Here is a 12,934-nt window from a genome sequence, read left to right on the forward strand (position 1 = left end):
TCTTCATCAGGTAGATTTTTAATTTCTGTTTCATTTGGTTCTTTTTCAGGAGTTTTGTCCTGTTCCTTTACTTGGCATGTGTTCCTTTGCCTCCTCATTTTGCCTCTGTCTCTGTGTTTATATCTATGTATTAGGTGGGTCAGTTACATCCCCTGATCTTGGGGAAATGGCCTGATGTAAGAGATGCCTTATGAGGCCCAGCAGCATGCTTCCCTCTCGTCACCAGTTCCAAATATTCCAGGAGTGACCCCTGTGTGGGCTTCATGTGTCTTTCTGTTGTGGCAGTGTTGCTCTTGCTGCAGGTGCCCAGGGAGTCTAGGCTGTCCACCTGGGCAGCTAGTTGTAATGCTTAGCTGTGTGTGGCTGCTGTGGACCCTTCAGTCACTTTATCAGACATGGGGGGCCCCCCACAGTTGGCTGCAATGTCTAATAGCACATTCCTGTTGTAGTTTTTCTGTTAAGTGAGTAGGCCCCCAGCATGGCTGGTTGCTAGGCTCGGGGGCTTACAATTGCTATAGGCCTCTGGCTTGAAAGGCTCTTGTCAGCTCTCTCAGAATCACAGCCGAGGGGGGCTGGCCCTAGGCATGGGAGCACCCAATTGTTTCAGGCTTTGGAAGGTGGGGGCAATCCCCTATGTGGTTGTTTGAGAAGCATAAGTCTTCTGAAGCTGACAAGCCCCACTGCCCACAGGGCCACACACATCACCAACATAGTCCTGTCCCATGTGCACACCCCGACCCCTTGAAGTGGACCCTGTCACCCCACTGCAGAGGCCCCACACACTCCACCAATGTCCCACACACTCCATCCCCTCCTCACACACACCCTGCGCCACAGAGGTGGACCCACTTGCACAGCTGCAGAGGACCCAGGCACCCCACCTATGTGGGCCCACAAGTTGCCCGAGAGCTTGCTGTTAGGTGGGGCCAGTCCCTAGGGCAGGCTGCCTTCCCTGGCTGTGCTGGATTACATTGGTGCTCTAGTGGGTGGGGCAGACCCTTGGCTAACAGGCCAGGGGAAGAACTCTAATGATGTCTGCCTGCACTGTGTCGGCATGCCTGTACTAGATCACAATATTGGCTGCTGCCAATGTCTCAGTCCCTGGAGAGGTCTCACCTCTCACCGAGATGCACCCAGAGCCTATCAGGTGAGTTTCTTTTCACCAAAGGACTGGGCACCTTTATTTCTGGAGATTTTAGGTTGCTTTCTGAAACAGGTAAAATTGTGCATTGGCCCTTTAAGAGTCTTTTTTTTTCCGCTTATGTCCAGTAGCTTTTCTGAGGGTATTGCCCATTATTGTTAGTAGCCAGCAAAGCCAAATATTATGACACTTGACTCAGTTGTGCTGAGTATAAAGGACGCTTATAGAGGTAATGCTCCTCCACTCAGGTCCTCCACTCCTCCAGAGAAGCCTGCGTACCTTAGGATTGCTCCTGGCAAGCCATGAAGGGCTGCAGTGTGTGAAGGTGGCTTTTTTTTCTCTCCAGAAAGGAATTTCCGCTTCTTCCACCTCAGTCAGGACTGTCCCATGTTGTGGGGTTCTTTTTATCCAGTCTTCAGTTCTTTCTCAGAGGTAATTGTTCTCAGAGTAGTTGTAAATTTGCTGCGTAGATGGTAGGAGATGAGTTCAGTGTTCACCTATGCTACCATCCTGACACCTCTCCATCGCATGACTGTAATTCTGTATTGCACTTTTCATCTCAAAATGTAGGTTCTCTCATTTTTGAGAGAAATAACCCTCGAAGACATTGTTACCATTCATTGATTTCCAAATCTATCTCCATGTCATCCTTAAGTTTCATATTGGTACCTCAGAAACAACTATTGGAAGTGAAGATAAGGCCCAGTGTTTTGGGGGTTTCTGGGATTCATTTAAACTCTACATTTGGAAGTTTTATATAGTGGGATTCTATGTAAGTTTTCATCAAGGGAAAAAGTTTTGAAAACAACAGTTATAGATAGACATTGTAGTGTGCCGAATAGTGTTCCCCCAAAATTCATGTCCACCCAGAACCTCAGAAAGTGACCTTATTTGGAAATAGGGTTTTTGTAGATGTAATTAGTTAAAGATCTTCAGATGAAATTATTCTTGATTTAGAGTGGGTACTAAATTCAATGACTGATGTCTTTATAAGTGATAAGAGATTTTCACATATTGAGGCATATGGGGTAACTATTCTGGTTTAAACCTGATTCACCTTGAACTAAAGAATCTTCACTTACGGCCCATCATACATACATTGCACATCTGCTTTAACCATTAAAGTAAAGAATACATTAAACATTATCTCAAAGTAAAAGAATGCATTCTTTGAAGATAAGGATGGATACTTCCCTTCCTAAGATGCCAGTATCATTGGTAATGCCAGTATCAGTACTCCTGAAGATAAGTTTCCTTCCTTGGACATCAGGGTCACATAGACCTGCTAATCTGCAACTGAATAACTCTTTGAAGTTTTGATGAATATGTATCTTGGGTGTGTTTGATGTATGTTCTTTTTTCTAAAATGGTAAAAACTGTACTGAAAACCATGCGTCTCCAGAATGCTTTGTGAAGGCTGCTCTCTCAGATTATAATCCTCAGTTTGGCTCAAGTAAAATTCATCTTATCTCTCTTATCTATAAGGGTTATTGGTTATTTGCTTCAACATAAGACAAAGGAGAGGTAGATTTAAACATAGACACAGAGGAGACAGAGACACAGAGAAGAAGACCATGTAAAGATGGAAGGTGAGATTCACAAACCTTTGCTGTCACAAATCAAGGGACACTAAGGATTTTGAGCAATCACCAGAAGCTAAGGGAGGGTCATGGGATGGTATCTCAGAGCGTTCAGAAGGAACCAACCTTGCCAACATCTTGATTTTGGACTTCTGATCTTCTGAATTGTGAGAGATTAAATTGTTATTGTTTCAAGCCACTAAATTTGTGATAATGTGTTATGGCAGCCCTAGGAAATTAATACAGATACCAAGAAAAATTTTATTTCAAATTCATCTCATAATCTCATTAGCAAAACTAGTAAGTGTATCCAACACATTTTACAAAATCCTGAAACCTGCAACAAGCAGAGTAAATAAATATCACCCTTAATAAAAAAGTATTCAAGAATGATTATGCCACAGATTCCTTTGGCTTCCTTCTAATATTTCCTCTTCTGTCATTGCTGATGCTTTGGGATTGCCAAGCTCAAGGTGACTCATGCCTGGTGCTACTTAATGACAGCTCATAAATGGCCCTATTCATGCCTGCCAGAGACCTTTCAGGACTAAAATGAGAGCTAAGAGTTATGGGAAGGGCTGGCAGTGATTGTAGTCTCTACATCCAAGCACTTCCTAAAAGATGTAATAGGCCAAGACATGTGGGAAGAGGCAGGCACAAGAGGGAGAATTCTTAGTCAAAGCAAGTGTGGAGGAAAGGGATAAAAACTCCCTGTGAAAGACTTTTGCTAAAGTCATAGATATTCTTGACTGAGTCAGGAAGGAGAAAATGGTACATCTTAGGCTTATTTGGCAGTCTTTTGAAAGCAGGCCTTCTCCTAAACAATCCCTGTTCATGTAAAACTAGATAAAAGGTTGTGAGGACTGTACAAAATCATCAACACTGCAATAGTGAAAGAAAGAAATGTAAGAGAGTGTTAGAAATATGATTGCATTGTTCCTACAAATATATCTTAATATCTGAAAGGGACATATAATTTTAAAATATATAAAATAGATTTGCTGCCTCCTGGAATTTTAAGAGGGAAAAGACAAATTCTACTTAGGTCACAGTTTTCTCTACTCAGGCCACTCCTCCCCACCCCCAACCCTGTCTCCTCTCCCTTGAACACAATCATATTCTCTAGTTTCAATGTACATGTTATTGATTCATTTTTCACCTTACCCATTAAAAATATTATTTGTGGTATTCCTGTTATATCTTCATTTCTCCTATTTCTAATATATTTCTGATCCAATATAAAGGTTTATCTTAAATATTTGATACTCAAAAACTTTTAATGGATTGCATATATATATCTCCCAAATTTCTTAGCCACAATTCAAGCTGCTTCTTGATATAAATGAATCTACCTTTTAAGCTTTACCTTGCACTAGTCTATTAAATAATCCATATGCTCTAAGAAAACAGAGGATGTATTGCCAAAATTACTTTGCATTTCCTTTTATAGTCTATATCTCTATATCTTCCCCATTCTGTACCCCTACCTGCTATGTCCTCTTACTTTTCTATGTATTCAGATCATATCTATGTTTTAAAGTTTATACTGTTGGGACCCAGGGAGGGCCACCTCAAAATATCCCACAATGGAATATTGATTATTTTGAATTAAAGTTACTTGAAAAGCAAAAATGGCATTCTGACCCTCCTGTCTCTGTTCCCCTGAAAGCAGGAAATAAATCTTCCATGTGGAAGATGGTCTCCCCACATCCCTATCACGAGAGCTAGGAATTCAGGGCTGAGAAGCCTGCGTAAACAAACCTTGCTCATTTACTACCTTAAGCCTAAACTCTACTTAAATTCCTCACTATTTACATACCCCAAACCTAAGTTTCTTTGTCCTGTCAATTCCTCACAAATTTATTGTTTCTTTCTGTAAAAGATATAAATATTTCCTGCTTTGTTTACTCTCTGAGCATCATTCTCTATGATCTCCAACACATACATATTAAACTGGGTTTTGGTCCTGTTAATATGGTCTTGCACCAATTTTCTTATTAGTCTAGCCATGACAACACAAGAAGGGTAGAAAGAGAATTTTCCCCCTCCCCAACAACACCTTTCCATATTCATCCAGGATAGAATTAATCCCTTCTTTAATAAATTTCAGCAGCATTTGTTTATAGTTCATTTGATACTACATATCTCATTGAATTGTGGTTATTTTTGAAATTATAAAATCATACAATATTCTAGACAGAATTTAGGAAATGTGTGTCCCCATATAGCCACAGCTTCACGGATGAAAAGAATCATCAGGAGGGTGCTTATTGAAAATATAGATTCCTGGATGCCGCCTCAAATCTACTTAATCAGAATCTTCAAAGCCCGGGCATCTATAGTTTTAACCACATCCCAGGTGAGTTTATAACCACTCAAATTTAGAAAACATTGGTTCACTTTATTCCTCTCATTAAATAGATGAGGTAACTGTAATCCCCTGCCTGAAGATAAGCACCATGCCCAGAGGTCATATGGGTAGTTAGAGGCAGAGTCAAAACCAGAGCTGAAGTAATGTGCTCTCTCCATGGCATACCTATCCCATCCAGAATTATAAGACCTGACAGAGAGGAACTGGATTTCTCTCCACCCCGTCGTATTTTGCGTAATAAATTGCACATAACCACTTGAGAAATGTGTGGTGAATTAATTTTAGGGATGTAGATTGCAGACTCTACATCAATAGCTTCCTTTTTTTTAATTTTCTTTTTTTTTTGAGGAAGATTAACCCTGAGCTAATATCTGCCAACAATCCTCCTCTTTTTTTGCTAAGGAAGATGGGCCCTGAGCTAACATCTGTGCCCATCTTCCTCTACTTTATATGTGGGACGCCTGCCACTGCTGCACCACCGGGCTGGTCCCTCCTTTTTTTTTTTTGACAGGAACAACATGTTTATTGTACCATCCAGCTGAGGATACAAACACAAAACACTTCTTAATTTAAGGAAAATATGAAAACATCAGGCAATTCCTAGAGTACCACTAAAACTATAGCCTTCACCTATTCTACTTAGTGGTAAAAATTAAGCCACTCAATCATTTTGGTCATCAAACCAGTCTTTCTTCCCACTTAGAGTCTTGGGCCCAGCAGCTGGTTTTGCCATGATGATCTAATCCACTCTAAGTACAGTACGGCAGCATCAGTAGCCACGATGATAGCCCAATATTTTCCCCGGTAAGTGTCTAGAATACCAGCTTCCAACATGTCCTTTACAGCAGGAACTTCAGCCTCAATATCTAACCCAACATTTTTATTTCCTTCTTGATGTACTGCATAAAGTTTAGAGATTACTTCATTGGCTTTAACTCCAGAATTTCCTGCAAGTGCCCAGGGAATAGCTTCAAAGGCCTCAGCAAACTTCTTAATGGCATACTGTTCCAGTCCAGGACTTGTCTCTCCATATGATGTGATCTGTTTGGCTAGCTCAATTTCTGTTGCTCCACTTCTGGGTACAACATGTTTATCTCTTGTGAGAACCTTAAAAGTATTAACGCCATCATCAACTGTCCTTTCCATATCATCCATTAAAGTGTCTGTAGAGCCTCGAAGCACTATGGTAGAAATGGCATCATCTTCCTTTTCATGCTTAGAAACAAGCACCTGTTAATAAAAATCAAATTATTTCACACGAGTAGTTTTATAACTGAAACACCAGATTTAAAAGGAGACAGAGAGAAAAATGAATGAATACACACTTTATTTTGAATTAATACAGGCGCTTTACTCCTGAAAATTCCTTCCTGGTGGTCTTCTGACACTTGCCAGGAACTATAAAATATTTTAATTTCAACTTGATGACTGAGAAATACATACAATGCGGTTCCCTTGGGTACAGAGTCTGAGGATCTGATGGGGAGATATAGCGCAGACAGATGAGAAAAGTGTAGTCCCACTATAAACACAGGAGGGAGCTAAGAGATTTGAAAAGATAGAGCAAACAAAGGGAAAAAAATTGGCTGTCAGGGCATATTGTTTTAGGAAATAATGAGCACTCTTCTAATTTTCCATCCTGTGACATAGGATTATTTCATTCACAATTAATCCTCTAAGTTTTTGTAGAGATGTTCTTTTTCCAAAAATAAAAGAAGCCCAATTGTACCTTCTTGGCATCAGCATTTTTTTCTGTCTTTGCTATGTCCCTACACTTGTTTTGATCTGACAAACTTAATGTCATTTGATAGGATGAAAGCAGACCATTTTCTGAGAGCCAAGTGCTTCAAGGGCAGTCATCCATTTTGTGAGGAATTTCTACCCCTTTCTGGTACTTCTGTCTTCTTTGCTTTAGATAACAGAATAAAAATGAATACATTACAAGGTCTGAAATCCTGTCAGAAGAAAAAAAACATTAACTCTTCATTCTAGCTAGCATCCTAAGATGTAGACAGAAAGCTATGTTAAATACAAGAAGATATTTTACCTAGAAATAAAAGCAACTACTATTTAAAAAGAATTTACCATGTACTAGTCACAATAATAACATGCACACACGTTCTAAGTATTTCATTTAGTACCCACAATATTTAATAATATTTTATTTAATAGCTGCAAAATTGCCATCAGAGAGGTAGTTTGCTTCAATTTTGTAGATTAGAAAACTGAAACTTAGGAACTTCAATTAAATTTGTCAAAATGAATTGTCAATAATTAGATAAGCCTTGATTCAAATCCTAATCTTCCTGACTCCAAACCCTAAGCAATAAGCTTTTATTACTCAAAGTATGTTTATAGGGGCAGCCTTATCAATCTCACCCGGGAGCATGTTAGAAATACAGGGTATCTGGCCCCAGTCAAAATCTACTGAATCAGAATCTGCATTTTAACAAGTCCCCTGGCACAACTCAATAGCAAAAAAACAAATAATCCAATTAAAAAGTGGGCAGAGGAACTGAACAGACATTTTTCCAAAGGAGACAGATAGATGGCCAACAGGTGCATGAAAGGATGCTCAACATCATTAATCATCAGGGAAAGGCAAATCAAAACCATGATGAGATATAATCTCACACTTGTTAGAATTGCTATTATCAAAAAGATACGAAATAACAAGTGAGGATGTGGAGAAAAGGGAACCCTTGTGCACTGTTGGTGGAAATGTAAATTGGTGCAGCCACTATGAAAAACAGTATGTAGGTTCCTCAAAAAATCAAAAATAGAACTACCATATGATCTAGCAATTCCACTTCTAGTTATTAACCTGAAGAAAATGAAAACACCAGTTTGAAAAGATATATGCACCCCCATGTTCATTGCAGCATTATTTACAATAGTCAAGACATGGAAACAACCTAAGTGTCCATCAATAGATGAATGGATAAAGAACATGTGACATATATATATATATATATATATATATACACACACACAGACACACACACAATAAAATATTATTTAGCCACAAAAAAGAATGAAATCTTGCCATTTGTGACAACATGGATGGACCCTGAGGGCATTAGGTTAAGTGAAATAAGCCAGAGAAAGCCAAATTACCATATCATCTCACTTATATGTGAAATCTAAAAAACAAAACAAAACAAAAACAAGCTCATAAATACAGAGAACAAATTGGTGGTTGCAAGAGGCAGGTGGTAGGGGTGGGCAAGATGGGTGAAGGAGGTCAAAGTTACAAACTTCCAGCTATAGGATAAATAAGTCCTGGGGATGCAATATACAGCATGGTGACTATAGTTAATAACACTGTATTGCATATTTGACAGTTGCTAAGAGAGTAAATCTCGAAAGTTCTCATCATGAGGAAAAAACTTTCTTTTAATTAAAAAATAGAAAAAACAAGTCCTCTGGGTGATTTTTAAGCACATTGAAGTTTGAAAAACACTGTTATAAAGGTCTACAGTGCCTGTCCTCTTGTAGAGCTCAATGACATATATGTTACTAAATGTGGTAATCTAAGAAACATAAAGTAACTCGTAGCTCAAACGTCGTATTAGACTCAAAATATGATTTTTAAAATCAGAGCAATACTTTTATATCACTCGTATTTTTTTTAAAGTTTAGTTAGAATATGAAATTTCTGGGAACATGTGACTAACAGGCCTCCACTATTCATCATCATAAAATATTCAGGGAGTTCTTATGTACTCAACATTCTATGAGTCATTGTCTACAGAAACTGCGCTCAACAGAGCCCTTGCCTTCCAGGTACTTAGAGTTGCAGTTGACGATCCGTCTTAGAATACAAAATAAACTCTTCAATTAAAAAAATAATAATGGGTAAATTAAGGTTGCCTCATTCTTCTTTTCTCCCCTTTCCCATTCCTCACCCATCTTTCTGCCTCCTATATCTTACTATCCTTGAATACTGAAATTGTTCTACTGCTTTCTTAGGAAAGTAGACTCCAAGATCCTCCAATATTGCCTAATCTCTCATTCATCCCTCCAGGGAGTGATTGAGAAAAGGAAAGCCCATGGAGTTTGAGAATTACCCACCTCGTACAATAAGAAAGGGCTACCGGCCCTAAGCCTTTCATTATAACTAATGTGCTACTCTCCATCCACAGGGGAGAGCTTGGTTCTAATAATAAACACTTCAAGAATACAGAGAAAGGAATTGAAATTTTGGAAAGAATGAATAGATTCTAGGGAGACATGTCCCATAGCCCTTAGGAAGTTTCTTAATGGAAATAAGGAGCTGAAGAAAGCAAAAGTGAGTTTGAAATCACCTTCCAGACTAAATTCTCTGACAGCTTATTAGAGTCAGTTTCAAATGGCCATGTCTGGCTGTAATTTATGTTTGTTTTTGAAATGCATAAAATACTTAATGACCAAATAAGATCTTTCCAATGAGAGATGTTTACTGAAAGGCATATTATATACTTTTAAATTTTTGTAATACAGCCTTAACAGTACTAAGTAATCAGGAAAATGAAAAAAACAGTTAAGTATAATAGGCTAGAAATTTTTCTTTTTCATATTAAGTTGCTTTCAAAAGCAAGAATCCAATTGCTTTGTTTAGGATCTCTCATCTCTCATTGCTCTCCATTCTCTTCCTTTTCTTATTGCCATTTTCCCTGACAGCACTACTTTATCTGCTTTCAAGATCTTTTGATGCCAAGTGGCACAAAGAGTTTCTTTTCATCGTTCCCAAACTCTTAGCGGATATTTACACCATCATTTGTAATGAGGGCATCAGTCAAACTTAAGATGCTGTGATCATCACAGCCATTGTAATGAAGTGCTGGTGCTTGGTTGAAAGAGGTAATAAATTAATTTGGTTCAACTGACCCGGGAGTATGAACAAATTTTAAGAAACTACTTTTCAGTTTAGGAAAAAGAAAAATCACAAGTTTAATGACTTCTATTGCTCTGCATATTTTATTTATTTATTTTTTAAATCAGGTAAGAGAAAAGCATTTGAACAGCATGAGTCAACAACTTTTTATCTGGAAAGAAAAATCATTTTGTAATGCAATATCACCTTCTTTCTCTTTTCACTGTCCATATTAGAGGGTATTGACTGGAAGAAAAAGCCTTCCGTAACCTTCAATTCACTTCCTGGTTAAGAATATTAGAAGCTGAATGTAACATTAAATAAAAAGCAGTTCAATCCTCACATTTTATTGATGCAGCCGCAGAGATATAGAGGAGTAAATTTCCTTTCCCATAATCATACCACTGATTGTTGAATCAGGCCTAAGAATGCAAATGTCAGCTCCATGCGATTTTGATCACACTATGAACTAAATTATGACTTAAGTTTTTGTTTTATATCTAGTTTCTCATGAAAAGAGAATTGGGACAACATAAGGTAAATCAAATACAACCCATTTTTCTGCCTTCATGGATGAGATTTATATTTCTTTCTAGTAAAGCACTTGAGGAATGATGACAAGCAGAATAAGTCATAAATTGCAGTTCAAAATTAAGGTACCCGAGACCAAAATCAACTCTGGCCATGGAGCTGACCCTGATAAATGAGCAAATTCATCCTATTGATCAATAAGAGTCAGTGAGGCAAGGCCCAAGTCTTCATTTCAACATGAAGATTCACGTAGAAAGTATAAATCCGAACAGAATCACGATTCAGAAAGGACTGAGAAGGACCCTCGAGATTGCATTATTATAATGTCTCATCACATTTGATCTAAAAGTTTTCTTCATTCAATAACTCTTTAAAATAAAATCACAAAAAAAAATTGACTTAGAGGGTAGACAGTTAATTCAATAAGAACATGGAGGAAAAAAAGAAATGGATAAAGCAAAAAGCAAGAACAAAAATATTCTAAAGACCTCTCCTGCAAAAGGTAGCACTTATTTTATCAAGCAGAGAAACACAAGGGGTTACTTATTTTATCAAGCAGAGAAACACAAGGGGTTACTTATGGTCTCTTATTGTGGACATTTTAGTGTAAAACAGATACGTGCCTGACTCAAAGTATTCATCATCTTAGAAGGCAGGACTAACATATAAGATAGGTTAGTCATTCTCTGTTTGTTCACACATTCTGCTTCATTTTCTGCTCTCCTCTAATTGTTCTATGCCTTGGAAGGTTGCCCCATTCAAACTGCATCTCCCAGGCTCTCTCGGCTTTGTTTTGAGTTCAGAGAGGAACATTAATTGGATACAAGTGAAGAGAAGAAAGGGGACATCTTCTCCATTCCTTCCCTGCTTCAGAGCCACATACTGAACAGTTTCTGAATCCCAGCTCTCCCACTGGGCAGGCCCACTTCCAAGGTGCTAGTTATCAAAAATTTTGGTAGCATTGTTTCCAGCTGTTGCCCTTCAGCTCTAGAGGTGATAAAAGCTTCGTGTTGTTGGTCCTCTATGAATATCATCCTTTGTTGTTTTTTTAAAACAGTTTTATTGAGGTATAATTGTACATATTTAATGTATACAATTTAACACGTATTTAATTAATATATATTTAATGTATACAATTTGACGAGTTGGTACATATGCACATAGGCATGAAACCATCACCACAATAAAGGTAATAGACAAATCCATCGCCTCTAAAAGTTTCCTTGCATCTCTTTGCATTTTTCTGTTTGATTTCATTTTATGTTGTGACAAGAAAACTTAACCTGAGATCTACCCTCTTAACATATTTATAAGTGCACAATACTATACTGTTAGCTATAGGCACTATATTGTACAGCAGATCTCTACTTACTCATCTTGCATAACTAAAAATTTATACCTGTTGAACTCCCCTTTTCCCTCTTCCCCCGTCCTCAGCAACCATCATTCTATTCTCTGCTTCTATGAGTTTCACTATTTTAGATAGCCCATATAAGTGGAATGCAGTATTTGTCCCTCAGTGACTGGCTTATGTCACTTAACATAATATCCTTCAGGTCCATCCATGTTGTCGCAAAGGGCAGGATTTCCTTCTTTTTTAAGCTGAATAATATTCCGATGTGAGAGACAGTTTTTTTCAGGACTGCAGGGCCTGGCCCCAAGCAAATCACAGCCCTGCCCTAAGATAACCAATATCTTCTACCCAGTTTATGCCGTGTTGCAGTTTGAGGATGGCAACCAGGCAATCAGGGAGTTTTCACTGGGGAAGGCTGACCGGCCTCTCGCATGGCACTAGGAATTGAAAAGACCTTGACTAGGTCACCATGTTCCAGGATTATATACTGGATTTTTAGGCTATATTACTTATTAGTCACTAAACTCAGAGGTTATTGGTTTCAGAATTCTGCTTCACAACTCTAAAATCCTAAGATTTGAGAATGAAATACAAAAAATGAATTTATTGAGTTACATTTGTAAATATTGCTTTAAAATTGATTTCAGTTACTTGTACATATTGATCAGCACATTTTCTCCCAGGAGACATCTCTACTTAGAAAGCCACCCACAATGTACGGGACAGTATTCTTCTGGTAGCTCAAGTTTCCAATCCTTTATATCAAGCAAAGAGGTTTAGAGCAGCCACAGAGTCTATCTAACCAATTCATTTTAATCCTTTCACGTAATAGATAAATAAACTGAGAAACATATGGCATCTACAACAGGTCTGTACGCATAGTAGTAAGTCTACAAATATGTGTGGAAGGTAAAGAAATAGGAATATTGAGCAAGGAGGATAGACTCTATGGGAAGAAGTTTCCATTAGACTTCAAATTATTTGAGTTGCAAGAACAAGGACAAAGGTGATGCTAAACTTAGAAATTCTCAAATCATCTCACAAAATACATAACCCTGTTTATTACAACAGGTGTTAAAACTTGTTAAGAATTACTGCCCCA

This window comes from Equus quagga, unplaced genomic scaffold (assembly GCF_021613505.1).
Source record: "Equus quagga isolate Etosha38 unplaced genomic scaffold, UCLA_HA_Equagga_1.0 HiC_scaffold_321_RagTag, whole genome shotgun sequence".
Classification (NCBI taxonomy): domain Eukaryota; kingdom Metazoa; phylum Chordata; class Mammalia; order Perissodactyla; family Equidae; genus Equus; species Equus quagga.